The sequence below is a fragment of the Talpa europaea genome, assembly GCF_964194135.1.
Source record: "Talpa europaea genome assembly, chromosome: 4".
NCBI classification, from domain to species: Eukaryota; Metazoa; Chordata; class Mammalia; order Eulipotyphla; family Talpidae; genus Talpa; species Talpa europaea.
In genome coordinates, this window is record NC_140070.1 from 38,030,465 (window position 1) to 38,049,865 (window position 19,401).

Sequence of the window (19,401 nt, forward strand, 5' to 3'; positions counted from 1 at the left end):
AATGTACACATAAGAGTTGATGGTGAAGGAAAGGGTTGGCCTTTGAAGGGAGGATGCCTGAGAAAACTTTAGATAGAATTAAACAATTAACTCCAGTTATCTCTGCAAAAAATGAGAAGGAATTTAAAGGTTAAAAAAATTAGTGGAGTTAAAAAACTCTACCCAAAGATTCTCTTTCCAGGTATGTGGCTTTTTATTTTTTGTTACCAGTAACATGGATATAACAAATGTTTAATTTGTTGCTTAATGGTGGAAAATTCATTTTTCAGTAACCTGTTCAACAACCTTTTGCTGAATACTATTTGTGTCAGACACTGATACAGGGGTAGATCTAGAATTATAAACTTGGATGTAGCTAGTGTCACTATGAAAAAGAGGTGCCAAGATGTAAGGAAAAGATAAGGACAAATTCTAAGATAATCATTCTTTAGAGTGATTCATAAATGCCAGGCCACCCCATGTATGTTCCCACCTACCCATCATATAAACTGAATAGCAAGGTCAAAGGCTATTGAAAATTCTGTTCACCTAAAAAAATTTATATATTTTACACATCTAATAATGTGCAAAGAATCTGTGAGAAATGTGGTTTGAACAGAACAGATAATAACAGGGACTATTCAAGAGTGTGATGTCAGTCTTTTAAAATGGTGGAAGTCAAAGATCCCAGACTAGGGTTTTTGGATTTCAATTTTGCTAACCTAAAAAGATGGCTTCAGATTACAGTATTTTAAAATTTTAGCTCACTCTCAGAACTCTAATTTAATATTAACTTTTACTTAGAAATGTCTTTTGAGAAGGGCTAGCAAACACCAGGTTAGGGGGGATTGCAGTGGCCTATGATAAAGGATGGTGATTTGATGGTGGGGGTCACTTGATAAAAGACATATGAAGAGGTATGAACCCACGTCCCTAAATCATATACAGTGTTGTAAAACAGTGTCACTTCAAATTAAAAACAAAAACAAATACAAAAAAACAAAAACAAAAAAACCCCCCAAAACAAAAAATAAATAAAAACAAATGAAAAAAGTATATAAAAAAAGAAAATGTCTTTTGAAATATAATTTGAGCCAAAGAAAAACTTTCCCTCGCTGGGGAAACCGTTGTTTTCCACTCCCAGTGTTCCTATTTTGACCCTTCTAGAGTTTTTTGCTGGTTTGTTTCTGAACTCAGAAGGGATGAGGGTATGATCAATTCTAACTTTAAAATCCCGGCATCTTCTAGAATTGTAGACTAGCTGTCTGTGTCAGGACAACTTGAACAAGAGAAGTTCTCTGACGTGGGGCAGAGGTATGAAAGTGTATAAAAATAAAACTACCTGGTTCATTAACAGGGCACCATGATTTACACAACTAAAAGGAGAGGTTCTTCCCTCAGCAGTAAAGATGTTTTCTAGGTTATCCGGGAAAAAGGCTGACCTAAAAATGCTAAATAAATGGATTCAAGTGGAACACTCTGTTGCCCCAACTATATTTTCAATTGATGAAAAGATTTTCAGTTTTAATTCGTGTCTGTCTTCTGAAGATATATAGAGTCTAAACAGTACAGGCTTCAACTCTGAATTTAAAGAAAATGAACTTTTAGCCAAACAGCTGGTAAACAGGTTTCCTTGACATCCTTTGCAGAATCTCCTAAACCTGCTCAACAAGTACATTCTAAGGGACCCTTTGTGAAGGGACTTTGAAAGATCATTTGTCTCAACTGCCTTGACACCCCATGAATGCATTCAAATATCTCATTGTCTTTTCAAAGATTCCCTTTGATCTTTCCTTTCTTAGCTAGTCCAACCTCTTATCACTATTTTTTTCTGTGGGTGTAAGGATCATTTTCCTTGCTCCTACATTATTATGCAAATCTGAGATTCATAAGATGAAAACCACAGTGCTAGACTTGCTATTATGAGTTCACTTGTCATAAAACAACTATTTAATTGAAAACAAGACACCTAATATCTTTTAAAGATTCTGAGAAAAGAAGCATTTCCATTGTTACTCACTTTCCCTGAACAGTCCTTTCCAAGTTTTAAGTCTTGTTTTCTAAACCAGATTATCCTACTAAGCCTGGGAACCAACTATCCCAGGTTAAGATTTTGATTCCATGTTTCTCTCTTTTCCTTCTCAGTGCATTTCTCTCATTGTCTTCTTCTTTTCCCATAACATCTAATACCCATATAACACAGAGCGCTCACCATGTTCCCTAATGGCTTCATATGCGTGCATATGGTTCATATCTCAAAACAGTCTTTAATTTCATGTAGCTGTGCAGTCAGCTGCTGATTTCTACTGCTTCTAGAAACCTTGCCAGACCATCTGCAGACCCTCTAATTATACTTTCTGACCAGAGGGCAAATGGCAGGAATTAAATATGTTATGATTGTATTTGACAAAATTTCAGAATTCCAATGCTCCACCTCAGAAACAATACCAGCTGGCCTTTAGTAGGATATAGAGGCTAATAAGACTCTCTCTTCAATTGCAGCAGTGCTTCTCTGAGTCAGAAAGTACTGTTGACACTTAATAATAGCAGAACTCAGACCTTACACAAATATCAATCATCATCTGATCAGAGTAATAGGGCTGGGTGTGAGTGACAATAACAAAACTTTTCTGAGGCTGTACCTACAGAAAAGTTCAGGAGGAATTATTGTGACTGATTTGGGGAAGCACAGAAAAATATATGATAAAGCTTTAATTGCAGCTTTCAGGATCCTCCACTAATAGAAAATACTGACAAGACTATGAAGGTGACAATTTAATTTAGCTCATCCATTCTATAGAGTGATCTGGGTGTGAAGATGTACAGGATTCTGTGAAGCCCTATACACTAGTGATAGTTCAACTGGAAAATGGTTTTCCCTTTCTCCTCAGTAGTCCACCCCAACATGGCCTGATTTATGTATGATCACACATTAAGCCACACTCAAGAGTAATTCATTCCTGTCCATCTAACTTTTAGTTATCACATATTACGTCATCATTTGAAATCCTGCACAGTCTCCCTTATAAAGGCATGTTTCTGGGGTAAGGCTGCATGTACAGGACACACACATTTTTGTTTTTACTTTGTTTTGTTGCATGAGAGCCTGAAGACTTTTCATTAGTTGAAAGGGAACTTTACGCTTTATTTTGTGAGTAGAATGTCAGATGATGTGGATGTGGCAATAAGTTTGAAAGGAAAGAAGGGAAAATGGACTTGGAATGTGTCCCTTGCTATATGGTGAGGGAAATGATGTTATTTAGAAAAACTGAGTTCAAATTCCAGAGATTTGTAATTAAATGTAGAGATGTGTTGTTGGGCTAACTTTCCTTTTTGTTTTTAATATCAACTTTATTGAGTTATCATTTATGTATTATATATTGCATTATAAGTGTACAACTTAGTGTACAGGCTTATGAAACCATTGCCATATAAAGAGAGAAACTATTTATATCACCCTCCAAAATTTTTTCTTGCCCCTTTCTATCCATCCTCTCTTCATCCTTAAGCCCTGTCAACACAGAACTGCTTTTTTTGCATTATCTAGATTTTTATATAAATGGATCATACTCTGATGGCTGTCATCTCACAACCACCAGAATGATTTTGACATTAATTTTTTTGTTGTGTATATTAGTAGTTTGTTTCTTTTTTTGAATAATATTCCATTGTATGGATGTGACATATTTGGTTTCTCTATCACCTTCTGAACATATGGGTCATTTCAATTTTGGTTATTGTGTATATATATAGCTACTGTGGATTACTTCCAATTTTGGGTTATTGTGCATAAAACTGCTATACATAGGGCCTCCCCTGGTGGTGCAGCGGTTGAGCGCTGGGCTGTGAGGCTGCCCACAGCCTCTGCAGCGCCGGTTCGTTCCCCTGCTGCCGGCGAGGGTCCCACAAAATAAAATAAAAACTGCTATACATATTTGTGTACAAGTCTTTATGTGGACATTGTTTTCACTTCTTATGTGCAAATACTTGGGAGGGAGTGGAATGTCTGGGTCATATGTTTACACTTTTAAGAAGTTACAAAAGTTTTTTCAAAGTGATTGAATCACATTACGTGGTGGGAATGAGAGATACATGAGAGTTTCAGTTGCTCAATATTCTCACCAACATTTGGTAATATCCATCTTTTGAATTACAGTCACTCTACTGGACACATGGTGGTAGCTCACTATAGTTTTAATTTTCATTTCCCCAATGACTAACATGGTTTACATCTTTTCACACTATTTGTATATTGTCACAGTTCATCAACATGAAAGGAAGCAGAATATTCTGGACGAAGGGAGCAATCATGTGGAAGATTGAGAGTGAAAAAGAAAATTTAAATTGCTCAATGTGGCCAGGAAATAAAATGTGAGACAAGAATGATGAGGAATGAGGGCAGAGAATGAAATAGATGACAACTCCGAGATTATTATGCTCCATTAAGGCTTCATCTCAAGAGAACCACCAAAGATACATAATCAGCAGATGGTAGGATCAGATTTTTAATTTGAAAGAACATTCTGGTCTTTGTGAAAAGTGATTAAAAGAACAACCATTTGGGAAATAACTGCTGAATTCTAGGTGAGTGATGATTGAGGTCTGAACTAAGGTAAAGAGTATGGGATGGGGAAAAGTGGGTAGATCTGAGAGAAAATAAAAGTAAAATTAGTAGAATGTAGAGACTGATTAAATTTGGAACCAGTTGAAAAAGAATTGATATTTTGGGTTTGGGAAATGGTGGCTATTTCCCTTGAACCCAGGAGAAGGATTCATCTTGGAAGAATCTCTGGTGAGTGTTATCCCACAAATATACTAAAAATTTAAAGTCATCACATTTATTTCACTAAATTTTTAGTACCTCCTGGAACCAATTTGTCACATCTCTTTATAATACCATCATTTTCTGAGTCAGGAAGGCTGCAAAACTCATGTTCATCATTGGTTCCTCTTCTCTTCAGTCCTGCTCCTACTTTCAGTTAGTCATCAAGGCCTATTCATCATTTCTTAACCAATGTCTCTTGAGTCTGCACTGTCTTTCCATTCCCAGTGTCATAACTCTAGTCTAAACCCTTATCACTACATGCTTGAAGTATTTCCCAGCCAGAATAGTTTCTTAGCTTGTCTCTCTATCACCAATGCTCCCCCATGCAACCCATCTGGCACCCCTGAGCAGAATGCTTTTCTTTAAACACTGCTTTCATCACCTCTCCCAGCTCAAATGTGTTCAGTGCACTCTTCTCCAGCCAGATGAGTTACCATCTTCCCTGCATGTCATAAGCATTTCTATCTAAGAAACCTTCGCTTGGAATGTAACTTTCTCCTAACATTTTCCTGTGCCTCCCTAAACAGTCTTCATACTGATGGGTTCAGTTACAGTCCCTGCCTGCATGAGTCTTTTGTGACCATCCACAGCAGTCTCTCCAGTGCCTGAAAGTCTCTGGTGCGTAATACCAGTTTTGTTCACTCTTTTTGTGTTCTCTGTATAAGTCTTGTCTCCCTATCTGAGTAGTGGGCTTCTTAAAGCTGAGACAACAGATTTCTTTTCTGGTCTATGGTGCACATGCAGTAGAGAAACAGATTCCCCTTAGCTCACAAGTTATCTATTATTTCTAGCTTCCACTTGCCCTTGCTGTTCAAGACAGGTTATGATAGTTTCCCGAATATTGGATATCTTTGCTGGCCCAGCTTCCTACCCAGCAGTGAACTGTTCCTTCAACAGCAGTGAACTGCATTGGGCACCACGATCACCCTGGTTCACATACACACACTTAGTCATTGTTCCTCAAGCATATCGCTAGCTCTAGAACACAAATCTGGAGAGTCTTTTACATTAGCTAGACCCATTGCAAAAACCAGTTATCCTTCAGAAACCTCCAGGAAACCCTGCTTTCAGCTTTTGTCACCAACCCAGGTACTTCTGTCTGCTTGGCTAACTCCCCTTTGGAAGGCACACAGTCCTTAGTACATTTCCATCCAAGTTTTCAGTTAAGTTCTATATGATTCTGGCAACAGTTAGTTTCCTATTATTTTCCCCTCTCCACAGCAGGGGGTACCTATTTACCCTACATTTACAAAGCTAATAATGTAAACATATAGGTTGGGGCATGGACAGTGAATCATGCAAGTGACCCTAAGGAGACCACAAGTGATTCATGCCAAGTTAACTTTTGGTTACCACCTTCTACAAAGGGGTGGCTTATTTCATTTTTAGGTGCCTGTGCCAAAAATTAGTTATACTTTGTCTCCCCTTCAACTCCAAATTCATTCTCTGCCATTCTGTTCTCTGTCCTGCTCTGTGCCTCTGGAGCCTGCATCCTATACAACACCACCAGGGCATCCACACCCAGGTTTATGCTCAAGTATGGCATCTACAGGAGACAGAAGTCTGAGCAAAGGGAAGGGCCACGTGCTCATTCCCTGCTCCATTTCTACCTCAGAGCAGTTCTGGTGGTGTTGCAATCATCTGTGGCAAAGTGGCCTGTGCCCACTTCCACTGTTCTAACTCTTCAGGGTCTGGTGATGCTGCTTCCTCCCTGTGTCCTTTCAGGCTCAGGCAAAGTGCCTTGTTCTGTCGCTGATAGGCCCTTAGTACCTCAACAACCCTTGATGTTTCCCTAAATGCTGTTTTTTCCATTAAACCCTTTTTCACTTAAACTCTTTTTTAATGTCCCATCTGTCTGCCTCCTGGAGCCTAATTGATACAATACCCTCAAAAGAGCATCCAGATTAATCTTTGCCTTTTTGGGGAGAGATTTGGGTACATTTGTCTCTCCTCTGGCACCGATCCTGGTGACTGGCCACTACAAAATCAATTGTTACCCTAGATATCTAAAGATACTAATGAGCTAGACTCAGTTGTTCTGTACGAATCCAGGATTACTTTGGACAAACCAGACTGCTGGACGTGCCCTTTGTTAGTGCTATTATTCTGGTTACTGCACAGTGGGTTCTGGACCCTTCCCCACTGACTTCCTAATAAATAGTGAAAGACTGAGGCTATGTTATCTTGTTCACTAACAGGGGTGGCACATTGAATCAACTCAAGAGTCTTTATAAAAACCCAGAAAAATCTCTGCCTTCCTCCAACTCTAAATTTTAAGACACCATGACTAATTTTATTCTTTCTGAATGTCGTTCATTTGCCACTGTCCTAGAGGATGACTCTGACAGGAGTTATTCCAAGAGAGCTATTGCTTCAACACTGCTACCTCCAGGGTAATGTGGAGATCATTTGTTTGCAGTCCTCTTGCTGTTCAATGAGGATAATGTTTACGCTCAGAAGTAGAAGAACCACTAGTCCTCTACTATCATCAAAGAGAAATTCTAACCAGATGCCTTAGACGAGTTTGCTGTTTTGCTGCTGATGGTAGACCTCAGTGATTCTTACTTTAATTATCTTTTCTCCATACATCATGTTCCTGAAAGAAATTTCCAAATTAGTTTAGCTGGGTATTTTCTCTGCTAATGTTAGAATCAGTGTTGCTTGCTTTGCTTCTTTATGGCTCTTCCCAATGGGAAAAAAAGGGAAAGAAAAGATCCCTCAGGATATAGTGTAATTGTCTCTTGGGGAAGGAGGTTTTTTTTTTTTTTTCATTTAAACGTAAAATTGTGGGTCCAGAAAGGCTAACACATGCATATTTAAAGCAAGCGTTTCCAAAGCAGAAGTCCCTCACCAGTCCTGTCACACATGCATAAAACAAATTATCCAATGGGAGCAGTACATAAATCACTCAACAGAGAGTGCCAAAAATTTCCAATGCATTCCTTCCAGAATCTAAAACCCAAACATGTTAGAGCTCCAAGCTCTTACCTAAAAATTCTGAAGGGAAAATGAACTGTGAATAACTATGGAGAAAGTGTAAGCAATTCATCCACCTGATGGGACCACCTGCTAATCAACGTTCACACAATATTTGGTATCCAGCTATGAATCAAAATTCTTGAGCTAAGTTTATGGCTTAAAAAGCCAAAGACTCCTGTCATCATGATCACTGTTCTTTACCAGTGACTGAACCAGAACCTGCGTGAGTTGCTATGCTTCTTACAGGATGTTGATCTACTTGGGTTGTTTCTGATGTTGGGAAAGAGCATGAGCTGGTCTCAGCACTAAGGTTAATGAGCAATGCAGTAAATCAGTCACAGAAATGAAGGGTCCTGTGGGTGAGGGGGGAGGGGTTCATTTCTTAACCCACTGCATGTCCACAGAGCGAAGAACTCCACTTTTGTTAGAAATATCTCTAAAAAGGGACTTTCATACCTTTTTAAAAAGCAAATGGATTCTTGTATAAGAGTGGGCATTTTGTGCAAAATTTTTCTAAAGAGCATTTATCAAAGTAGACAGGAAATGCACAATTCTTATAACTAAATGTCTGACCTCCTAGGAGTAGAAAGTGGGGTTACACATGAGGTTCTCCAAAAATTGGAAAAACAGAAAGGGATTCAACTATAACATTGACACCCTGAGATAGATTAGGTCTGCACAAAGTTTTACACTAGGCTACAAAATTTGATTCCATGTATTAAGGTATTAGTTGAGAGGGCTGCTCTAATAAAGAAGCACAAACTGGAGGGCTTAAAATAACACACACTTACTTTTCTCATGGGCCTGAGGCTGGAAGTATGAAGTCAGGATGACAGCAAGGCCATGTTCTCTCTGAAACATGTAGGGGAATCCTTCCTTGGCCCTTCCTGGCTCCTGGTGTTTGCCGGCCATCTTGGCACTCAATGACTTGTTGGCGCATCAGCACAATTTCTGCCTGGATTGTCACATGACATTCCCCCACGGTCTCTTTCTTCATGTGGCTATTTTATTATAAGGAGAACAGAATGACAGTATCTTAACTAAATACATCTACAAAAATTCTATTTTGAAATAAGATTACATTCTGAGCTAATGGCAGTTAAGGCTTCAGTATATATCTTCTTTGTCGGAGGACACACAATGCAACATATAACAATGTACACACTGATCTATGGTAGGGATAAGATTTTAAAATTATGAACTTTCTTCTCCTTTGTTACTTCTCTCCTTACTCTTTCCCTCCTTTATTATTATTTTTAAAGATTTATTTATTTATGTACACAAGAGCTGGGGTGCAGGTCAGAGATGGCGGGGGGTGAGAAGATTCACCAGAGACAGAACGGGGAACAGAACAGGCAGACTGACTGAAACACACTGCTGAGGGGAGCAGCGGACGAGACACGAGAGGTCTGCTGTGCCATGCAGGTAGTTCCCTGGCCGGTAGGGATTGCAGTCTATAACCCCTTGCCACCAGGGAGGCCCTTCTCCTCCCTCTTTTCTTTCCTTTTTTTTTTTTTTTTCTTGCTTGCCTGGCCATACAGTCTTTGTGAGGAGTGAAGAATATAACCAAGAGAAGCTAAGTTTATACACACAATAAAAAGCATGGCAATTCACAGAGAAATTTTAAAATGGGAAAGGCAACCTGCCAGCGAGAGGAGGAAATCACTGAAGATGGAAGGTAATAAAAGGTGGAATTTTGAAGGAAAAGGAGATTTGAAAATTAATTTTCAAAATTAACGTTGGTGAGATGGGAATAGGTCATTTTCAGGAGTTTGCTGTGTTGTCGAGAACAGCTGCCCTTTACCACCATCCCACAGTAGATCGCACCGCATGGTTTGGGGCTCCTGTGTTTCATTCAGTTGTCACTGTGTTGAAGTGGGCTCTATGGAAGGAGGAACAAGGACAAGTTTTGTTCATGCTACCTACAGTATTGATCCTATGGGGATTCTTCAGCAATAGAGGCACAATAACAAAAAAAAAAGGGGGCAAATATTAGCCATCTCCATTCAAACACAGTCCGAAAGAAAAGGATGTTAATATTTTAATATTAAGTTTAATATTTCATATTTTGTAGATTTTATTTAAATATATTTATCTATTCAATTTAAATAGTTATATATTTTATTTCAATATTTAAATTATATATTTAATTTTTTAGTAATACTTACCAATGGATTTTAATATTAATCCAGGTGGCAGGATGCTCCCTGCAATAGAAAACTATGTTTCATGCTTTCTTAGCTAAACAGTACTCCTTAATATCACCCAAGGAAGCCCACTGATTCTGCTCTTCTGCTCTCTCAGCAAACTAGTTTATTTCTTCAAGGAGAGAATGTCTTAGGTGTATTAACAAAATATTCTCGTTTAGTTTGTCAACCATTTTTTAAAAAATATTTATTTCATGATACAAGAACTGGGGTACAGGCCAGAGGTGGATGGGAGGACGAGAGGATTCACCAGAGACAAAGTGGGGAACAGAGCAGGCAGATTGAAATATACGGCTGAGGGGAGCAGCGGGTGAGGCAGGAGAGGTCTGCTGCGCCATGTGGGTAGCTTCCTGGCTGGCTGGGGATCGAACTTGTGCTTCAGAGGCTGCAGACAGATTCAGGGCTGTGCTTAACTCATTGCACCACCAGGGAGGCCCAACCATTTTTTGTAATGAACAAGATTGCAGATATTTTAGGTTTTGAAGCTCATACCTAAGATATGAGCTCTGTCGTGACTAAAATACACTAATATTGTGGCACAAAACAGCCCAGACAATATGGCCCTGGCTGTATTCCAGTGCAATTTCATTTCCCAAAACAGGCTGACTTGAGCCACAAACCATAGTTTCCTGACTTTTTCAAGAACATAGGACAAAACAATCTTCTTTGCATTTTTAGCAAAACTTGAATATCTCTTATATATAAACCTTGCTTAGTTTGGTTAATGTTGTACTGCCTTTGTGAAGTCATTTCAATTTCCTGCTGACAGTGTAAGACTGAGGGTATAAGGTGAGGGTCACATCTTTGATCACAGTTAATTCACAAGCATATCTTTCTCTCACAAAGCAGTATGGCACCTTGTGCTGGTTTGTCCACAAACAAGGATAGGACCTTCATCATAAAATATGTCAGGTTTTTCCATTTCTGTTTTTCCGACACTGAGTGGCCTCTCAAAGTTCAGTTAGCCTTAATAATTTTGCAAAGAAGAATGTGAGTCTGAAAAATGTGAACTGGAAATTCGGATGAGAACTCAGGTTTCCCAACTTTTGAAATTTTCTGCTAAAAAATTGTCACACAATTTTGAGACCAGGAATGTTAGTCACAAAGCAGCAGTTATATGGTGGTGGTGATGATGATGAGTCAATGGCCTGGTACGAAGGAGCCAAGATCACCCACAGGAACCCACAGTGTACGTTTTTTAAAAATATTTAATGGGCCTCCCCTGGTGGCACGGGTGGTTGAGCACAGCACTGTGAAGCTGTCCACAGCCTCTGCAGCACCGGTTCGATCCCGGCCAGCCGGCAAAGGTCCCACATGGCAGGGCAGACCTCTCCTGTCTCGCCCACTGCTCCCTTCAGCAGTGTATTTCATCAGCCTTCCTGTCCTGTTACCCACTCTGTCTCTGGTGAATCCTCTCACCCTCCCACGTATCTGGTCTGTACCCCATTCTTCTATAAATAAATAAATAAATCTTGAAAACAAAATTCAATGCTGTTAAACATCCATGCATTTAAGTAAACCCTTTTTAAAAAGATTATAGATATCTTTTTCAATTTTTTTAATTGAGGCAACATTGATTTACAATGTTCAGAGGATGGGATCGCCCCACTTCAGAGTATGTCACCACACCACATCCACCACCAAGGTGTTAATGGTCCTCTACATGAGTCCCCTGGACTCCTGCCCACTTTGCTCTGCACCATCTCCCTAACTCTCTGGCACCTCATTTCTGCAGTCTGATTTCTAAGATTTGTTATTACTTAAGCCCTTTAGAACTTATTTATATGTTGACCTAAAAACTAGCTCAGGTAACAAACTCCACATTTATTTTGCCTTTTTTTTTTTTAGATTTATTTATTTATTTATTTATTTATTTATTTATTTATTTATTTATACAAGCACTGGGTACAGTCAGAAGCTCAGGAGGGTGAGAGAATTCACCAGAGCCAGAGCGGAGAGCAGAACAGGTAGACTGATGAAGTACACTGCTGAGGGGGAGCAGCAGGTGGCAGGAGAGGTCTGCGTGGCATGTGGGACCCCCGCTTGGCCGCCGAGGATCGAACTGGCGCTGCAGAGGTTGCGGGCAGCTTCGCAGCTCAGCGCTCAACCACTGCGCCACCGGGGAGGCCTCACATTTACTTTGCTTTTATGTAAAATAATTCTTTCCTGTTAATTTAGAGACTATTAAGACTGTAGGTGGCATAGCTGGAAGGGGCCAGAGTTTGGTTATTCAGAAAGCACATGAGGGGAGAACACCAGAAGGTGGTGTCCTTTGCTAAATACATCTTTGGGAACTTCACATGGCACATTATTCCAAAGTAAGACAATTGCACAGTGGCTTTCCAACATTTTAGCCACCAAACCTTGCTATGAAAAAGTTTGCATGGGCTCTTAAGCTTGGTAACAGATGCAGTGGTCTACTAGTAGATTTTTTAATTCTTCCCCATAGAATTTAATATATTGTCACACACTTGTCTTTTTTTTTTTAGATGTAATTTGTCTCCTCCTGCTAGGACATCAGCTTCACAAAGGCAAAGACCTTCTTTATCCCCCATCACTAAAATCATCTCTGATGCATAGCAGGCGTCCAGTAAATATTGCTGAATAAATGAAGCAAAGTGTAGGCCTGAAGTTTCCTTTGTGATTTCCTTTCTCTCATCTGGTAGCAAACTTGAGTATTTGCTGTAGAGTCCTTTCTGGTCTCTTGGGCAGGTTTTGACTGGCGAAAGCTTACATGTTTTATCTTATTGGGACCTCTTAACTACCCTGTGAGGTAAGCAGGGTGCAGAATATTACTCAAGTGTGCAGATGTGAAAAGACTCAGAGATGATAATGGACTTGCTCACAGTCACGGTGGTGGAAATGGTAAGGCAGAGACTCACCTTCAAATGCCCTACCCCAGAAGGTTCAACCATTTGGTCTACAACTTATAGGAAATGAATTTTAATTTGCAAGTCAGAAAACACACACAACAATAGCAAAGATTTTGCAAAAAAAAAAAAAAAGCCCTTACTAATGTAATAGACTGATGTTTTTCTTCTATTTATTTTTAAAAATACCAATTGTAACCACAGACTGAAAAGCAGTGCTGTCTACCATCCATACTGTCTTGCATAATTTGCCCTCTCATGTCATTTTTTCTCCTTGTTTTGAAAATGAAACACAAATTGCCATCCTCCCAGTCTCTACTTGAAGTCAGTCGGTCTGGGACCAGGATAGTTTCTACATGCTTAAGTCTGAGAACAAGAAACAGCCAAGACACTGTCTGAGAGGAAATTGAGAGTTTTTATGGGGGCAAAGGGAAAGAGAAAATCAAATCTGAAAGCCTGGATATTTCGGGCAAGAAACAGTTAAGAGACCACTAGCTGCATGAAGCTGCCAAGACCACCACAACGTTCGTTCAAAGATTAGACAGAGAACAGATGTGAAGTAACTAGAGTCCTTCAGCGTAAGATAGCGACGACATAAATTAACCTTGTCTAGGGCCTGACAAAGCGACCACGTGCTTTTTGAAGTCTTAAGAGTGAAGCCATTTTTTATGGACTCTCCAAGGTTATATACCTTTATCCAACAGAACAAGTTTAATTAGAGCCAGTTGTTTACAGGGAAAGGAAGTGAGCCCAGTGGGGGCTATCAGGGTGACTGGTTAGAAAATAAACGAATGAGGCTGCAAAACAGTTGAGGTTTCCTTGAGTTCTCTTCAGCTGATAAGATTCCCTTCACCCCTGGAGATTATTTTTCTCTATTTTCCTGAAACTGGAGAAACAAAGAGGTGAAAACATTCCAGACTTCTGATCCTCTCAATTTGGCAGGAATTTGGTCTCCTTTGAAACTGCCTTCTCTGGTGGTGAGGTTACACCATGCCCAGCTACTGGGGGATGGGTTTCCGCGACCAAGTACCTAGGTGGTAATACCACAGGAACAACCACCTAGGATGCAGGCCAGTCTTATCGGTGGATATTTAACCTGAGGCTTTGAGGGAGGCCCTGTGCTACAATTCCCAACAGGTAGATTCTCTATGCAGGGGAGGCCCAGCTGGGATTGGATTAGGACCAGGCCCAGTTATCTTAGGGCTGTGACCCAGAAGAACATGTATGGGATTCAGCTCAACAGTGATTAAGGCTTGGGGACCCAGGGCCTCCTATCTACAAGAATCAGAGAGTAGGGCAGGAGCTGGACCAAGTGGGCAGCAGAGGGTATGCAAGAGTCTGGATAGATTCCCCTAAACATCTATGGAATGCCTGGTCACCTGGGGGAGGAACCAGGAGACTTAGCAAGGTCAAGGGTAGGTGTAGAGGTAGGAACTGGCCACAGTGCAGGTTTTCTGATCCCATGCAGACCGGGTAAAGGAGGAGTCAGAGTCCTCAGTAGTTTTGCAAGTTTTTTATTGGGGTTCACCAGGCATATGGCAGGCAGGGGTGCTGGCTGGGGGTGCTGCCTGCCAGCCTCCCAGCCCCCAGCAAGTCTTCACTCTATCTGAGCTCTCTGGAGTTCGTTCTGCTGCTTCTCGGCTTCTCTTTCGGCTTCTGCTGCTGCTTCTACTGCTGCTGCTGGCGTCCCCGTGACGCTGCCCTTAAAAACAGTCTTAGCTCAGCTGAATCCCATCTACCTATGCCCACACCCTACTCCAGGTGCCCACCATCAGGCATGCATTCAGGACAAGGATCCATCATCTATCCTGATGGCGGAAGGGCAGAAAAGCCTGATACTTTCTTTACCCTACAGTAGGGAATAGATAGGGATAGAAGCTTCTCTGACTGAGATGTTTGGGCTGGCAAGACTCCCTGGCTGAATGTGCTGGGTTCCAGTGGTTTGGACCTCGTTAGGGCAGACCTGGGTCCCAGAGCCAGGTTTACCTGCTTCTGATCCACTCTCTCCCACAGCCCTTCTCAAATAGGCTCTCTGGCCCTTTATAAAGCAGCCCAGGACTGCCTAGGGTTCACTGTAAACTAGTGGAGCAAACCCAAGTGAGAGAAGAACAGAAGAGGCTGTCTCCTCTGTCAGTTTGGAGAGCTGCTGTCTCTTTTTGTTCCCAAAGCCAAGTTTGAGTGTGGGTGGTAAAACCTGTGTTCTGGTTATAGGCTCTCAGGACCATGGCAATAAATCGCTATCCAAAAACATCCCTTCCCACCTACCTAAATGCTATCTATAATTTGAATCAAACAGTTTTTTTTTTAAATGTCCCAAAGGAGATCAAGAGAATTTTAATCATCCACATCTGACTATTCCCTATGCTCATTTCCCTGTTAACACCAAGCTGAGGTCTCATAGGTGAAGAGATGGAAGACTTTTGGGGGAGAGGATACAGTTTTGGAGGAAGAGTCATTTCTGGGGTAGGGAATCTAGAGTAAAGTTCACTGTAGGGTCTTTGGTAAGTGTGTCTGTGGGGGATGGTCAAGAAGCAGATTTGGAGAGTGAAATGATCTAGGAGAATCTAATCAAAGTGATGACAAGGGCCAACAGATTTTGCTGATTCAGAGTTGTTCTGAAGGTTTAGCTTGCCCTCCTCTTCCTTGGGGTCCTGAATCCATACCTGTGGAGCCTGAGTTTCCTTCTGCGAGGGATGCTATTACCCAGGGCAGGAGTAGAACCCTTTCTGCTTCCAGAACTCCAGCCTGAATCCAGAGAGAGAATTTTATCGGCACCCACTTCGTGCAGCCAGGATTTCCACTCAGGGAACACATCTGATTCCTGTTTGTGTCACACTCAGCTAATGAACATAGAAGGTGCATAATAATGTTTGTCTTAATGGATTTACCCAGTGGATGGTGTGTGCACATTTCACACCTGAAATGAGCTTATCTGCGCTCTTCTTTCTTCCTGAAGTGCTTTCCCTTGCTATCCATCAGTAGATGCTCTCTTAGTCATCCTTTAAGACTCCACTCAAAAGCCATGTCCTATGAATTGCCTTTCCTTCCTGTGTTCTTATGATTGGTTCTTGTGTAAATACCTAGTAATACACGTGTCACAGAGTAGTATCATTATTGATTTCTCCCTTATTCTTACCTACTTAACTTTGACCTTTTGAGGTTATTTGTATCTTATTTTTAGTACATAGCATGGTACTTGAAACCTAGCAGGATCTTAATAAACTTTTGGTAAGTTCATGGGACCTTACATAAAATTACTTCCAAGAGACCTCACCAAAATTCTCAGTGGGTTTTTCAGCCTGTCAATGGCCAGATAAGTGCTTAGCAACAGAAAGAAAAACAACACCTGGGTTGGAATAAAAGTAGGTCTGTCTACTCATTTTGGTTTGCCATGAAGAGCTAACTCCCCCTACTTAGCAAATATAGTTCCCTTAATTTTCCTTCTAAACACTTTCTGAAGTTGGCATCTGTAAAGACAGGTTATTAATTTGGCAGATGAAAAGCTGACATGCATTTCTGGGCCTGCTGAATAGTGAAGGATTTTCAAGAAATAAAAGAGTCTATACAATGATTACAAATCAAATTCATAAAGTACGACCCCATCTGGTTGTCCATGATGAAGCTGCGCAGCTGGGAGGCAGATGTGCGGGTTTGTCTTTCTAGTGGCACAGAGAAGATAACAGAAGACTGCGGGCATGGGCACTTTGACTTCATATCTGATTTTCTTCCTTTGGATAGATCCAGACTTTTATTGCTGAACTTCTCAAAGAAACCACTTGTTCTGAAGAGCTAAGGCAGTTTGGGGGACAATTTCTGTAAAAAAGAAAGACTCATTTAAAAGGTAGGATCAGAATGTGGAACCTGTTTTACTCAGACATATATGTGCAGAGTGTGGAATATAGTCGATCTTTATCTGTAGTTCAGGTGGAAACCATCAGTGTTTCCTTTCTATGGGACCTGAGGCAAGTTTGTCTCCCTCCCTTCCTCTCTTCCTCTCTTCTTTCCTCTTTCCCTCTCTGCCTCCTTCCACTTCACTCTCTCCAGCTTCCCTCTTCTTTATTTTTTTTAAAAATTTATTTATTTATTTACGCATACAAGAACGGGGGTATAGGCCAGAGATGTGAGGCAGGGAGGGGTGAGAGGATTCACCAGAAACAGAGTGGGGAACAGAACAGGTGGATTGACTGAAATACACTGCTGAATGGAGCAGTGGGCGAGTCAGGAGAGGTCTGCTGCACCATGCAGGTAGCTCCCTGGCATGGGATCGAACTTGAGCTGCAATGGCTGCGGCTAGCTTCACAGTGCTGCATCTTAGCCCCTTGCGCCACCAGGTAGGCCCCAGCTCCCCTCTTCTGTTCACTTTTTATGATAAACATTTTCAAATATACACAAAATTAACAAGAGTACTATAATAAGACCCCGTATTTCTATCGTCCAGTTTCAATAACAATCAGTATCTTGTTCAGCACTTTGTCTGAACTTCAGGTCACAGACTTGATTTCTAAGGTCACCTCTAGCACTAAGATAGTTTTTCCTCATTTCATTTGTTCCTTTATTAGTTGCTGTTCCTCCATTATAAAAAGTACCTATAGGGTAGATGTATATTTAAACTGTGGTGGCAGATCTAAGGATGAGTTGTACATATATACGAGAATGCCTTAGTTCCTGCAACTTATATTAGTGCCCCAAGGCCACCCAAATAAAGATATAATATAAGGTAAAAGAAATGAAACATTTTCTGTGCATATGTAGTTTCAAGACAAACTCCTAGTTTCTTTTTTCAGCAACATTATATATAGAAATTCTATGTTGCCACCAAAATGGGCAGTATTCATGTCCAGCTTCTGGAAGCCAGATGTCACAGTTCCTTTAGCTTCAAGAGCTGATCTCTTTCCTTCATTTTTCATTATCATAAGATGTCTCTTAAATTGCCTTGGTACACAGGGCTACTTAATCCATCTTGGATTCTTCTTATTCTCTTCCTCCCTCCCCCACCTCCTTTTCTTTTTCCTTAATCAAAGTAACGATTATTGAGCATTCACAACTTTTATAATTAGGCTAAGCAATTAAGCTTCTCTCATGTATTGGTAGCATTCAAAAAATGACTTCATATTTGGCCCTTGATCTTTCCAGCCATCTGCATAGTTAAAATGTCTCTGCCTAAGCAACTCGGCATTTTTTACATCATCTTGATAGCTTATAGTTTTTGTAAATAATGTCAGTGTTCCTTAGAGAACTGAGTTACAAGAAAGGTGGGTGGGAGATATATGCCACTTAAGTATTTTTCCATTTGTAACTTTTGACTAGTCCCTGGAAAAGCTTTACATTAAGAATATCATTACATGTGGCTCTCGGGCTTGTTAAACGCTTTGCTCATTCATTAACTCTTTGTCAGATTGAAAAGAACTCATGGAAGAAATGATTTGTGTAGCAGTGCAACTTAGTAATTATCAAATTTAAAATCAAGTGCAGAGAAAAAGGCAAGGTACAATCTATATGTGATAAATGTTTATACGAACGTATATCCAAATTCAGTGTCACAGAATGAACTAATACATGAGATAGAAAAATCCCCTCCATTATTTAAATTGAATGATTTTAATTTCAAAATTATTATTTAATTCAAAATGATTAACTTGAATTTGCAGTTTCACTCTTAATATGTTTATGTTAATGAGTAAATAAAATGTGTTTACACTTCTATAACTTGTGTTCAGTGGTTCTCACCTATGAACTTACAAAGCTTCGGGGAAATTCTTTTTGGTTTCATGTGTTTATAAAAAGGGGAGCGCTGCAATATTTCTATTGCTCCTTTCTCTTGGCATGCTATACTTTAAAACCAGGATATTTGACTGGTGAATATTGTCTGGTGCGGTCATATCCTTCCAAGGTCACATCCATTAAAACGGAAGAATTAAGTTGCTTGGAAGCTAAATAACCATAAATAAGAGATAGGTTTGTTTGTTTTCTGTGGTGGCTAAGGACTTAGCCTCCAGGTATTAGTGTGTCTGCATCACACGTTAGGATGTGTACACATACAGGGAATTTGGCGTGCTAAACATAATAGAAATATTCAGTTCTAAAAAAAGTTGGAATATTTTGTCCTTCTCAAATTAATGTTACTTGGTGGAGATGTATGATATGCCAATTAATATGTATACTTTCGCAGCAGTTCTGCTTTTTTTTTCCTTCCTCAGAATTTAAAGGCAAATGTCAAGTCCTCTGCAGCCAGTCACTTTCCATAATTTTCTTGTTTATTCCAATGGGTTTATTCCATGTTCTCCTGGCAGGTGCATACCAGTGTACCATATGGTAGCCTCCTGCATCAGCCCTGTCACCAAGCCCTCCAGGATATGAGCATTGTATTGTTCTCAGAATACAAACAAGCCTGCTTTCAAACAGAAACCTTTGCTCATTTCCAAATTGCTGAGTGCTGAAATCAAAGAATTTCACCAAAAAATAATAGTGTAGAGAATTGGGGAATATTAATGAGCTTCTTATTAAGAATACAGAACATCATTTATTAATTTATTTCATGACT